Here is a 14,866-nt window from a genome sequence, read left to right on the forward strand (position 1 = left end):
AAAGCTTTTATGGAATAATTGTCACAAAGTAAAGCAGGGCAATATAATTTTATCATGGCACTGTCAAACTATGATCCAATGAACAAACTGTTAAATGATGACCAAAGTACGTTAATGAAGATCTTATTCCGTGTTTCGCTATTAAAAAAAAAAATTCAAGAGCAGAAAATTGTGAGACATCATTGCAACATTTTTTGCAGACGTTCCTACTTCAACAGCTGTTGAGAGAATGACGAGTGGTAAGCTTTCATTGAATTTCCACAAAGAAAAGCAGAGCAACATAATTTAATTGTGACAGTGGAAAACTATGATTCAATAGATCATAGTTTGATATATGATCAAATGCTTTACACCCCTGTCATCATGTTATACAAGTTATATAATTACCATAAATGCGGAAATGCTGTTCTGAGTTTTGGCGTTGACTTGCTTGAGTTGTAACGAAGATTATACCCAAACATGCATGGCGTGATAACTGACAATGAAATTCGCTAATGTCGTCACTTATAATGCCTTTTTAAGCGAGAGATATTTTAATAATACTAACTATAATACTGTTTATTCTTTTTAACAAAAATACATTTTTACCTTTACATCAAGCACATACTCACATAGTAGTAACGAATGTTCAAGATGTTGTGATATCTTCGGTGATTTCCATTTGAAGGATACGTTCGTTTTAAAAACAACATGTGCTTTTTCCCCAAGCCAGGAGCAGGATTGCAATCTATCTACATTCTATAATCCCCGATTCCTTTTGCTTCTTAGTTTTCATACGAGAAAGATAAACAACAAATCGTTCCTCTTTCTCATTTCTCTTTCTATCGGTCTCTTTGCTTGCCAGCTTGACTATCATTTCTATGATTAATGCTATACAGTGTATTGCAAATTCTGTCTTACATTCACATTCCGATTTTGCTTTCATTTCCTTTGTTGAAAGTGGTAAGACTGCAACTGTGTTTCGTTTATAGCCTCCTGTCCAATCTTCAACTACGTGAAACAAATGATTGTATATATATGATAGATTGTATATATATGATATATATATATATATATATATATATATATATATATATATATATATATATATATATATATATATATATATATAAATGAAATACTGCAAGAGATAGGTTTATTGACTTCAAACAATGATTGATATTATAAATTTCATTTTTTTTGTATTACCCATGCACTGCAATGCTGCATGTGTGTGTGTGTGTGTGTGTGTGTGTGTGTGTCCAGTGTGCGATATTGTATCAAGCATGAAGTGTTATGATTATGTTTGTCACATCGTAAGGATCATGTTAAACGATAGTGCATTTTACAACAACAACTGACCCAAAACAATAGTGATGTCTGCCCCAAGAAGTACCCTATAGCTTTCACTGTAGCCGACCACTTCACGGCGAACCATAACATTATATGAAATTGATATTTTCCCATTATGCGAGTCATGTCTACTTATAGGGAACTGCGATGAAAAATAAACACATTTCGAAGAAGATATGGCCGTTACTGGCGTGAATGCAATTATTTGACGGAGATAATGTACTCATACTGAAAATCTATAGGATAAAGATACTTTAAGCACAAAATATTCATATCAAAACATAATGCTGAGATCATGGAGTTTGAAATGCTGGAAAGGCTTGCAATGAACATTTTCTTTTGTTTTTATGGCGTCACAGTCGCAATTGGCTTATGATGTATTCATCCTGCCTATGTTTGCTAAGGTTAAGTTTACTGTTGTGTTCCGCGAAGCTGAATTACAGTTGTTAAGCTGACTTTGATGTTAATGTTTATGATGTTCTTGGTAGCTACAACAGACAAAGAGGGTACATGTTTTGTACTTGAAAAAGCATTAGTGTACTCGTTGTCTGAAGTTTGTCTGCAGAGCGAGGTCGGTTATAATTTGTTACAATCTTAAAATTACATTTTTCTTGAATTATGATAAATGTCGTTGACATGGCTCTTTGCATTTTGAATATAACTCATGGGCCAGTTACCATGGTTACAATTTTTTTTTAATGTGATTAATAGGCATATTTCCAGTATGTGGACGTGTCCTTGGATATACCTCAAAGTTGACATCTATCTTTATTATTATCATTATCATCATCATTATTATTATCATTATTATTATCATCATCATCATCATCACTGTTATCATTGTTGCTGTTGTTATTATCATTATTATCATTATTATTACTACTATTGCTCCATTATCTTTGTTTTATAATCACTCCCATTTTGAAGATTCAATGTGTAAAAGCACAGACACCAACGAACTGGCACGGGCAAGCAAGCAATAGCAAGACTGATAATCCCTGTCTGGTTACATTCATTAAAGAAAAAAAAAACAACCAGAAAATGATTATGACGATAACAGCAATAGTACTGTTTATATATTATCCTTTTCGCTTATTGATAACAAAATGATCTGAACATATCAATTCTTCGGGGTTGTAACCCTTCTCTTGCTAGCTCGTCAGTTGTCCATGAAACTGATATTTGAAAGTGTAGGGCCTGTTGTAATTTTTCGAGTGCCTAGTCTACCTTGTGTTTGCCTGGTCACTTTGAAGTGAGAGGTAACGATTCCGGCCAAATCTCGCTGTTCTTTCGTCGAATGTACATTTTTCGTTACTAGCGATTAAAAAGATTAAGCGTATTTCGGAGATTATTCTGATTTTAGATCCGATAAGCTGAAAATTATAGCTTGAATCAGATGCCTTAGCAATTCTTTGTTTCATCAAAACCACCGTATTACACCTCCTGCAAGTAGGAAATAAGACATAGAACCCGGGTATTTAACACGCCGACAAAAGCGAAAGACAATATCCTCTTTCGCTAACTTTCCCTTGAGACTATTTCAAGATGCGGGATAGCTTGCCAGCATGCATGCCTCATATTTTTCGCTCACGGTGGTATAGTTTGTTAGAAAAATATTCGACCAAAACGCTTCATGAAATGCCCCCCCCCCCCCCCCCCTGACGGCAGTGAAGGGACTGCTTTGGAATCCAGCCCGATGCGTGCATCAATGAACAGGTTTTTATTCACCTTAACTTTCTAACCCAAATTCTAGATAACGTTACCTGTTAATGCAGGGGTATTATTAGATGATCATGTGTTCCTTTGAAGACTGAAGACCCCACGCGTGGCAATTAAGACCATGGGCCCCGTTGCATAAAACTATGGTAACTTTTTTATAATATTAATGCAATCAATGGTAACTATCAGTGATTTCTTGGCTCTAAATGGCTATGCAATAGTGTTGCAATGGTATAGTTACCAGTGATTGCAAATACACAAGTAATTGTAACATTGCCATAGCTTTATGGAACAGGACCCATGTCATCATTTTGACAACACACGTTTTCTCTTCTACCAGATTGTCGTGACGGCATTTTGTCCTAGTTAGAATATCTAACCTGTATAGCTTGCTTCTGCAGTAATTAACATTGAGCTCCGCCACAGAAATACTCTCGTAAAAATGATGAGTGCAAAGCTCATACTGATATCTACACTAATGGGTGCAAAACCAGTGCAATTTAGATTTACCACTTTGAGAACATTAAATGAAACCCCAAGGTCTATCGCAAGCACAAGTGTCTAAAACTTTACCATGCACCAGATTTACAAGTGTAAAAACTTTTGAAGCAGACAAGTGAAAAGCAAAAAATTTACACCGCAATGTTCGTTTAACAGTCTTCGTTTCTGCTTCTCAAATCAAAACAAAAATAGAGTTGCAATGTTGTAACGCGTTAAACAAATAACTAAATCAAAAAGGAGCAAAACTTACGATTTCATGTAATACTATACAGCATAAATATTTATGGTTGCATGAACCATGAAAGGCAATGCATTATTTTGACTCGACAAGGAAGCAGGAGACCGTCAGCATAAGCATAGCTCGACTGGGCTGACGGCCTCATGGGGAATTTAACTCAGGTTTGTCTCCCGCGAAAGGTATAGATTTTTGCCATAGTATACGTGTATAGTGGGAGGAAGATGTAAGGTATGTGCGCGTGCAGCATGATGTGCATTAGATGTTTGTGCTGGGGCAATGTAATACATCACCATTCATCAATATCAATATAATAATGCCTAAGGATGAGATCAGAAACTATACAGGGTTGTGCACATCGCACGGATGTATTTTGCTAAGCGTATTGCGTCACAATGCCCTTCTGTGTGCTAGCTTTGAATGGGATGCTCGTGTGTTCTGGACTGGTGGTAGGGTACAGCATTTCAGCTTTGATGTTTACAAACAGAAAGCTTCCAACTAGTACACCCAAAGCTTGTCTCTCTAGATTTATCACTTCATGACTTGTGAGTCGACCAACTGGCTGACTTATCTCAGATTATCGCTTTTAGTCTACGATTAGTCTAATATGTACAGCAATCCAATTGTCGGTTTATTTGTATTTTTTAAGGAAGGTGGAGGACACTCCAGTCTTTGGCTACTAGTACCTAACAGAAATAAAGATCAAGAAGCTTAAAATTTATCTATTTATGGGGATTGGTTGAACTTCATGGATAAAATGCTCTGAAATATCTGAATCGTTGCTTCGCTTTAATCATCGTTAAGCTTTTAACACGTTACAGACTTTCTCTAAAGATGACAATAGAAATCCCGAAATGATATTCATCGAAAATTTAGATGCATTTGGTTACAATCATAGGAGGGCTAAAGTAGCTTCATGTCGTCGTGATGGACCTACCTCTCTGTGTATGTCCAGCTTTGGTTTTCAATGTTTCATTGATTTATTTAGCTGTGATATTTGACACAAACTTTCCTTCATCCTTCAGAACTCCGTCATGTTTTGCAACTTTACACATCCGCGAATTTGTAGGGGCTAAACCAGGTCAAAATGTGCACTGTTTTCATTATCCTCTCTTAATCTTTAAAATGGTTGCCTTCCCTGATAATAAGATAGACTTTCGCATTCACCAATATGCCTTGCAAACATTCCTCTCCTGTACGCATACCGTTATACCAATACGGAATGTAGTATAAAATGATAAATGTTTCCGTGCTCACTCGCCGTCCATCTGTTCAAATTACTGGCACCTTGGAATCATTCATATTTTAAAGTGAGCGCCAGCATTACCGTAGTCACCATAGTGGTATGGGTGTTACAGGCGTTTGCACTACATGGGAACCGTTCCGTCTGCGTTGAAAAAAAAATGATATTCGCATTCCAAGATGAAGCCTTCATTTACAGATCATATCAGGGCGGGATGGGGGGGGGGGGGGAGGGGGCGGGGAGTCCGAAGTATGTAGGTTGGACAGATATAATATAGGAGCCTTGTACATATGTAGCTATGGTAGTCCGGAATGCTAACTCATGTTCGAACATAGTTACACATTGATCGACTCATCATTTACATGGAGTGACAAATTCGTCCATTCTGTGAAGAGTATCTTCAGTATGAGACAACTAGATGAAGCGAATTTCCAGGAATCACCAGATCCGTTATCTTGCCATCTCTCCTGATGTAAACAAAGATAAAAATAAAATCTTATATCTATAAAATACTGAATGGTATGTACAAATCAAAAAAAAACAGTGATCTTTTACGGCATTTTGGTTTGTTGGTGGAAATTTTTCAATAATTATATCTATTCAGTATCCAGCGTTAAAGAGGTGATTTCACGCTATGTAAACTTATTTACTATTTCAGCTTTTATGTTTTTCGTTGTTGGTAAAGTCTAGTATGAGTATATTAAATCCAAGGGTAGTTGCTTGTGTTTCACTCCAAAATAATGGACATAAACCATTATGAGGTAAAGCAAAACGCGGGCACATGCGCGGGCAGACATACACAAACACATTTTGAGAGAGATTTATTTGCCGAAACAGCGATATACTCCCTTTAATTGAGACTCAAGTGCCTTTGAAAGCGAGCGCATCATTTCCGTATTTGAAGACGGAAATGATTCTTCCAGTTGAAAATAGAAACAACCGCTAATCAAACAAGACCATCAGTCCATTATGTTCTCATCCAAACATTTTCTCCTATACGCTGCAAATAAGAAGAAGAGGGAGATCGAACGTCTGTTATTAATGAAAAAGAAATTATATGTTTGTTCGCTGTATTCATGCGTCTGCCACGGGCCGTGGCTCTGAAGTATTAGTCACGTCAGAACACTCAAGCTTTGTGCATCATTAAACGACCCCTTGTTTCCCCGAACTCTTCTCACATATCTCTTCTTTCCTTTTACATACGTGGACTTCTCATTACCTACTTAGAATAGACAGGGTAGAGAGAAAGTACGGCAGCAGGGATCAAATGAAGAGTTTGGAGGGGCGTGGGGACTCAAAATGGGTGCAAGTCACAAACTCGACACCCACGAGTCACACTGCCCACGAATCATACAGCCCACGAGTTCTTCAGCTCTTATGTCATAGAGCCCACGAGCTAGACACTGGGCAAACAAGACAAATGAGCTAGACATTAGGCGAATAGGAGAGGCGCATGGGGACTCAATAAGGATGCAACTCACGAGCTCGACACGCACGAGTCACATTACCCACGAGTCATACAGCCCACGAGTTCAACAGCTCTTGAATCACACGGCCCACGAACTAGACACCAGGCAAACAAGACCCATGAGCTAGACGTAAGGCCAATTGGAGGGGCGTGGGGACTAAAGATGGGTGCAAGTCACGAGCTTGACACCCATGAGTCACTTTACCCACGAGTCATACAGACCACGAGTTCTACAGCTCTTGAGTCATACATTCCATGAAATAGACAACAGGCAAACAAGATCCATGAGCTATTTAAAAAGGTGGTACAATTGAAACCATGGTTTAAACCATGGACAAAGACTGTAGTTTTGTATGGGGCGCCAAGTGTCGCATGGCCTATTTCGTTGACGAAATGTTGTCATTTCGTTACAAAATGACTGATTTCGTAACGAAATAGGAAATGCGACACGTGGCTCCCCATACAAAACTACGGTCTTTATCCAAGGTTTAAACCATATGGTTTCAATTGTACCACCTTCGTGAATTCGGGCCAATGCGTCTAAGGCCAACGGGCTTGACACCAGGCAAAAAATGGCCAACGAGCCAAATGTTACTTCACAGGGCTTCATTTATGTAGTGTAGAGCTTGTGGACCCTTTTTGCCTAGTGTCGATCCCGTGGATTGTTTTTTTTTTTTGTTTTTTTTTTTTTTTTGCCTATTGTCGAACTTGTGGGGCTTTTCATGTGCCTATTGTCTAGTCTGTGGGACTGTTTTACGTATAGTGTCTAGCTCTTGGATCTGTTTGTTTGTTTGTTTGTTTGTTTGTTTGTTCATTTCCATCCGAGAAGATGGCTGGATAGCCCATATTCAGCTATGCTAAGCTGGTCTTCCATGGGGTCCAGTTGGATGTGAGGTGGGACCACTTCACCGAGTTAAACACCCTGCTCTTTGCGATGAATGAATGAAGCGGGATCTTTTACGTGCATGAGCTGTGACTCTCATACACGGGACCTCCATTTTATGTCCTATCTGAGGGACAGTTTACTTTTTGACTAGCTCTTGGGCTGTATGACTCACTGGTGTGTCTAGCTCGTGGGATGACCCCTTCAATGTATAACTACAATATATTGGGAAATTAAGAATGGGGATTACCATTGTATTGAAAAATTCATCGACACAAAAGGCTGAATGACTTCATGGTTTCTGAACAAACAAAAAAAATCATCTCTTTTTCATCAAATTATGCTACTAGCTGCATAGAGTCTTATAAAGGTGGTAAGACAGTTGTCATCAGTCAATATCAGATATTCAATACTCCATTTGATAAACGCTCGATTCTGATTGGTCAAAGGTGCAGCCACTAGTTTTCGCTATATTGTCCGGCATTCAGGTGGTGACTTTTCAAGAAGCGCATACGTATATATCTTGCGCGCATATCTATATTTGCGCATCGTGAAATTCATACGTTTATGTGATTTCTCTGGCGGGTAGCACAACAACTTCATTTCAATATCTAACTTCAGCATAAAAATGCGGTATGTAAAGCAAATATATCGGCTACTTCTTTTCGGACCACGATTAAAACTATTTCTCCTCAGTGATTTTTCAACAGTACTCCCCATGATGAACGTGCAGCAGTCAATATTTTGTAATTATTTATAAATTTTGGCGAGCAATGAATGGAAATCAGAAATAGATATCTGTAAGGGTGCACTTCTCGAGTTCGACACCCTCGAGTTACACAGCCCACGAATCATACAGCTCACTAGTCTTACAGCCCACAAGCTCAGCCATAGGCAAATAAGGCCCTCAAGTCCAACACTCATTACATCACGGGGCTTAATATTCATACGCAGTGTCGGTCTCGTGGGCCTTGTTCGCGTATATAGGTCAGACTGTTGGGTCTTTTTGGCTTCTTGTCGGACTCGTGGGCCTTGTTTGCCTAGTGTTGAGCTCTTGGGCTGTATGACTCATTGACCCTTTTTCAATGTCGAGCTCGTGGGCGTTTGACTCGTGGGTGTCGGGCTCGTGGGGTGACCCCATCTGTAATGCTGATTATCGTTGTAGGTAGAGGAACATGCAAGTGTCATTATATTTTGTCCTTAATACTTAACTTATACACCAGAGTACCAGTGTTTATGAAATACATAACAAGGTGAAAAAAAAAATCATATCATGATCGAGAGTAATTTGTAATTTGAGAAAGAGCGAACAAACAAAACTATAGAAGCTTCCTTGAAAAAGAGATAAACTTAATTAGGTTATGGAAATTTAAAGGTTCACTTTAATCTTATAGAACTATGATAGCGGTAACTGTCATAGATTTGTAGATTAAGAGAAGTGATGATGTCACGGCCTCATGACACTCCCAATCAAAAGTACACAAACTTGTATTAGATCTTCTGTATTTAATAATCTTTCAACACATTTCCAGTGTTGACTTAATGGAGGGTAGGTTGGTTAAAGTAGTTTAATTCTAAAATCAAACGAAATGACTGTGTGATAATTTATGCACAATATCTGGAAAACCGTTTTGCCTGTGATATCATCACCATGTCTAATTTATATAAAGTAAGGACTGTAAATGAAAATTTGTGTGATTTTTTTAAAGAAACATTACCAATTTTAGTCTGATTTCGAACGGTATCGTTTTCGTTAAGTTTGTTTGGTGTTACTCTTCTTATCAAGTCGCCTTGCACACCAGAAGGGCGTCACTCTGCAACATTTAGTCTTATACTGCTATTACCATACGTCTACTGACATGATCAATAATACTATCATTCATGTCATAATTTTATTCTAATCATGATTATTACATATATCATATCGTAGATCATGACACTATAATGTAAAGATCTGCATTGTCTTTAATATCTTGCGAAACTCTAAATCAGAACTTCTGCAATTCAGAACTTTTTTTTTTTGCCAGGATAAAGACAAGTTTTTGACGGATATTTGATATTCATATGCAAGTTTCTCTTCCCAAGCGGGAAAAGGCCCCGGCATAAGGCTTTCCGATTGACGGTACATCGCAGTTTTCTAGATATTGCACGTTTAGCGTTGTTTGTGATCTGCCTTCTACACTCACAACATTGAAAATAGACCAGCTTATTCGCTGCCTGAATTAGGCTTGCGACATGGTTACTGATTGCCGAGTCGTGATCAGTTTCAAAAAGCATGTAGGCCTACAGAAACGCTGGACAAGACGAGACCAATCAAAATAAATATTATGATATGAGTAGGCCAGGAACTTATGAAATCGACGCCAGTGACGAGTTGAAACCAGTGTTAGGTTAATATTTGCCTTGCATCAAGGCTGAGTTTGTCTTTTTTTTTTCCCTTACGCATGCAACATATCTCGCTACATAAGTATTACCCGTCCGGGTATAGGAACAGACGATGACATATGACGCGATGCCTGATTTTTTAATCTTTTTAGTAGGCACATGCTAATTTGAATGAAGGTAATCTTACGTTCCCTCATGTAAAGTCAGAGTATAAAGGGGAGAAAAGGTTGATATTGGGCGACAGCACCCATCGGCTTGAATATTAGACTTTGGAACGTGAGAGCTGAGCGGGGAGCCGATTAGCTCCAACGAGTGAAAGCTATCCTCCAACATGCTGTATGAAGTGTGTTTGTTTTAACTGTGATCACATGCCATATCCATCCCAATTCTGTCCTTTGTGACCTTACGGTGGCAACATTTGCTGCAAAGCCGTCGTGTTATTTCAGTACCAAGCACAATGACGTTGAGGGTTCATTTCGGCCTTCCTAAATAAATATATGCTCACGGCATGCTTTTCTCCTGGTTAGGGATCGCGTGATTGTGTAGACCTTACATGCAAAAATATGCCAAAACGTTTTCCCAAAACTCTCAAATAAATAGCACTATAAAAGGAAATAAAAGTAGATATTGGGTAACCTTGGCTGTTGTTTTCGTGATGTCAGTAAGCTTCATTTATAATCACAAAACAAACAAATAAACACCAGTACAAGCAAAACAAGGGTAACATATCATAGTCAGCAATACTCAGTATACATGGTATAACCGGCAATCTCGAAAGGACGGCAAGAAAATGAAAATTGTGCTAGAACTCTAGAATTAATGTATCTGTGTGCACTGGTTCACAGTATATACGATTAGTTACTCCAATATAAGAATCCCCTACCCCCCCCCCCCCACCCCCACCCTAAGGAGTGACGGCAAAACAAAATATTATGAAAAACAAACAAAAAACACCAACATAAATGCTCAAGTACTGTAGTAATGTAGTGCATTATGGTTAGTGAAACTTACTAATAATAGCATGATGTCATCCTGAAGAAGTCATGATAGTCGGGGGGGGGGGGGGGGAGAAAGAGAATGGTTTGACGCCATAATATTTTACTTTGAATGTTTTATACGTTTCTCTCTCTTTTGATAATAACAATGATGTACCAATACGTACGGCATGCGCAGAAAAAAAAAAAACGATGAGATAAGGAAGGTCAATCCGTGGCTGGAAAGATTCCATCCAAGTCACACATTGAATAAGAAAATGCACAGAAATGACTAATTAATGATGTCACAGCTTAAAAAGTCTCACAAGAACTATTGCTAAATCTTTTCATTATTTTTTTCTCCAAATTTGAACATAACAAAATGGTTAATACTTCATAGAAAGTCATTGTTTTGTTGTCTGATTTACCTCTATAGGATATTTCCTCCGGGGACAAGAATTGCTATAGGCCTACAGACTATCGATCAGACCCTTGATGTTTGTAATTCTTGTGTTCAAATAAATTAAAAAGTAGTGAGACGGTATCATCACCACCTGTTATCATTTGCATAATCACTATGACGTGACTGAGGTCGCTTCGATGACAACATGTTAAGATATTGTTTTATGTCGATTCTCATGAAAGCGACACTAATCTTACGCTTTGATGTCACTCTTTTAATCAAAGTTTACTAAAGTGATGCAACACTGTACCTCAAAATGCAAACCTTTCTAAACTGCATTTGCTGACAAGGAATATCAGATATTATGTTTCAGCTGTTTTATGATTCGTTGGTCAGTCAATAGCATGAAGTATTGTTTGTAAGCACAGTTTTCTGTTTCTCATGGTTTTTTTTTCTTGAATTCTTCCATGATATCTTTTAGACAGTCACTTTCCGTAAAAAAAAAAAAAAAAAAAAAGCATGGCGATGCAAGCGAGTTAGATCAGTCGAGAATGTGGGGGAGGTATCCTTGATAAAAATGAAAAGGCCATTATGTGAATGACTGTACCATTACTCATTCACAGTGACTTGACGCCATGGTGAGGGTCGCATTTCTTCGAAGGCTGTGCACAACACCAGTCCAGTTCTCGTCTAGATATATCTATGACATCACTTGGGAGTTTTTCGGAGACACAATATGTCTGACAAAAAAAAAAAAGTGCTTCGTGCGATCTAAAGATGTAAAGCGATCCTTCTATATGTATTTTTCTATGTGAGCCAAACTTTAATCCCATGATTAGCTTCAATATTTATACAGTATGACCAAAAAAAAATTACAATCAAATTTTCGCATTGATAACACCCATTATGATTAAATTGTCTAAATGCTACTTCAGGGTCTTCAAATATAACATCTTAGCTCTATTTCGCAGAAAACCCCCATTCAATTTAGTTAAGCGGTCACAGAGAAAAATGGAATGTTGTAAAGCATGTCATGAGTCTGATTCTTCCAAGTTTAGCACTTGGATGCTTTTGTGTGTGAATACAATAGACAGAACTTGGAGGGAAGAGATTCTTGACATCCTCTACAAAATTCCTCATTTCTCTTTGACCACTGAAGCAAATCGAATGGGGTTTTCTGTAAGATGTGGGCAATGAGTTATAGTTTCATACCCTGAATTTGTATTTTGGATTGATTTACTATTTTTAAAGATATCATTGCGGAGGGTCCCGTTGTAATTTTTTTTTTTTTGGACATACAGTAGAATTGAGACAGTTTCACTCATTCTCGGCATTTTTGTAATGAGTATCGGCAATGGCTATATAGTTATTCTCACAGTTTTAGAACTACGCATGTTTTCACTATTATTTGTTTATGTGTGTGTGTGTGTGTGTGTGTGTGTGTGTGTGTGTGTGTGTGTGGGCGCGCGATACAAATTATGCACAATGTTGAATATACTGCACTTGGACGAAAGATGATATCATTTTTATTAATCCACATTTGATTTGATTTTTATTTATTCTATTTTTTTTTTTAATTTCTGCATTCCTTTTGTTTCCGTACGAGTAAATTATACACAAAGGCAAGTGAAGAAAGTTATTGATTACTATTTGAATCTAAGAGTGGAAATACTTGGACACAGGTAAATGATTGACTTAGATGTAGCCCACTGCACTGTTCTTCTTGATTATACATGAGTGAAGACAATCAGGTTTCATTTTATGCACACAAAAAATTGAGCAAAACTTGAGCAAAGTTAAGCAAATCTAGGTATGTAACAGAAATGCAGGAGACCATTGTCATAAGCAGATGCTTGACGAGGATAATGGCCTCAGAAATACACATTGTTGGATACAAAAAATAAGTGGACAATTCAGGTATCACAAAAATATTTGAAGAGAGATTGATTTGAATATTCAATGAAGTAGTTACAAATAATACGTACAATCTTGTACCATACTTAAATTTCAAAAGAGTTATAGATTAGTGAGAGAAAAAACAAGCACGGATACAGTAACAGCGAACTTATTCTTAAACAGTCTTAGCACTGCCTTATAGGCATCTTGTTATACTTGTTTGATGATGTCATTGCATTTCATTTATTTCATTTCCGACAAAATTACAATTACAATAAGGCATTTGAATATGTAAATTCATATATCAAAAATATAATTATATATATATATATATATATATATATATATATATATATCATATCATATCATATCATATCATATCATATCATATCATATCATATCATATCATATCATATCATAATCGTATCATATTCTTCCAACAGTATGTTTCTTTTTCTACAGGCTTGTTTGTATAATTATTATTGTACATTTGAAAATTTCAGATCCCACGGCAAGAATAATAGTATACACTAAAATCAATGGAGATTAAAACTAACTTCAATGCATTATGCTATCGATTATTTGATATTTCAGCTGTGATCCAAGGTAATTACTTTTTGGTTTGTTTTGTTGTCGTGTCACGTCAATGTTTATAAATTCTATAATTTGTTAAGCATGACGTCTTATAAATGCCATTGCATCTTGAAACTAACAAACATCACGCTACATAAGTTTCAAATTAACACATACATATTATGTGTGTATATCCATACATACATGCGTTATTCATTGTGCATTCATGGCATGACTTGTTTACTTGGCATAAAGTCACATCCATTATTTTCCTTGTAGTATTACGGTCGTGCAATGTAACTATGGGTATTCTTCCACAAGAATCAATAATCTACAGTGTACAAATAAAACTCCCATTATATATTATATAACAAATAGCGCCTGTTTGCCATGCCTTCTTCTTGACCACATGCATACCAAATACATCGTCAGCCCTTTAGCAATGTCATGCTATTCGTCGGCCCTCAGTTATGGTGAGAAGAAACTGCACTGGGGCTGATGTTGCATTACAGTGATCGTGCATAATCTAGTAAAGAGGCATTCGATATCACATATTATGCACTGTATGGTGCTGTGACAAGTAAATAAAACTGTCAGCTCTGTCTAAATTATAGAGATCAATGTATACACAATTGGTTCGTTACTGCGTTTATTTGCTTTCAAAAGGCTGAATCATTATAGACATATACATATATATATATATACACAAGCACGCACACAGAAATATATATATATATATATATATATATATATATATATATATATATACTGTATAAGCTGTTATTTTCGAGTACAGATATTTTCGCGAATGAGGAGGTCACAGACATTTTCGCGAGATGTCGTTTTCGCGAATTGATTCGCGCAATTCGCGACAATTATACAGCTTAAATACATTATTAGATTAATATTAGATTAATATGAATTAATTTGCATAAGACAAACTGTTTGTGTTCTTTTTCTGTCTTCTGCATACAGGAAAAACTCCTACCACTGTGAAAAATCTAGGAAGCAAGAACAACGGAAAACCGTACAGTATGTTTCACCCATCCACAATGACTGCTATTATTATGGAGTTATATTGATTTTAGACTAATTCATTGTTGAATTATGAAGTAAATGAATTTTTTATCGGTTCCATCCACATCTAGAACAGCGGCTAATTCAGCAGTTTTCATTTTGAGGGGTCCTCAAAAAATAATGATGTGTTCAGTTCTTTTCTGTCACTGCTGTTCAGGAAAGGTCCGTAACGTTTGT

The sequence above is a fragment of the Diadema setosum genome, chromosome 13 (assembly GCF_964275005.1).
Source record: "Diadema setosum chromosome 13, eeDiaSeto1, whole genome shotgun sequence".
Lineage (NCBI taxonomy): Eukaryota > Metazoa > Echinodermata > Echinoidea > Diadematoida > Diadematidae > Diadema > Diadema setosum.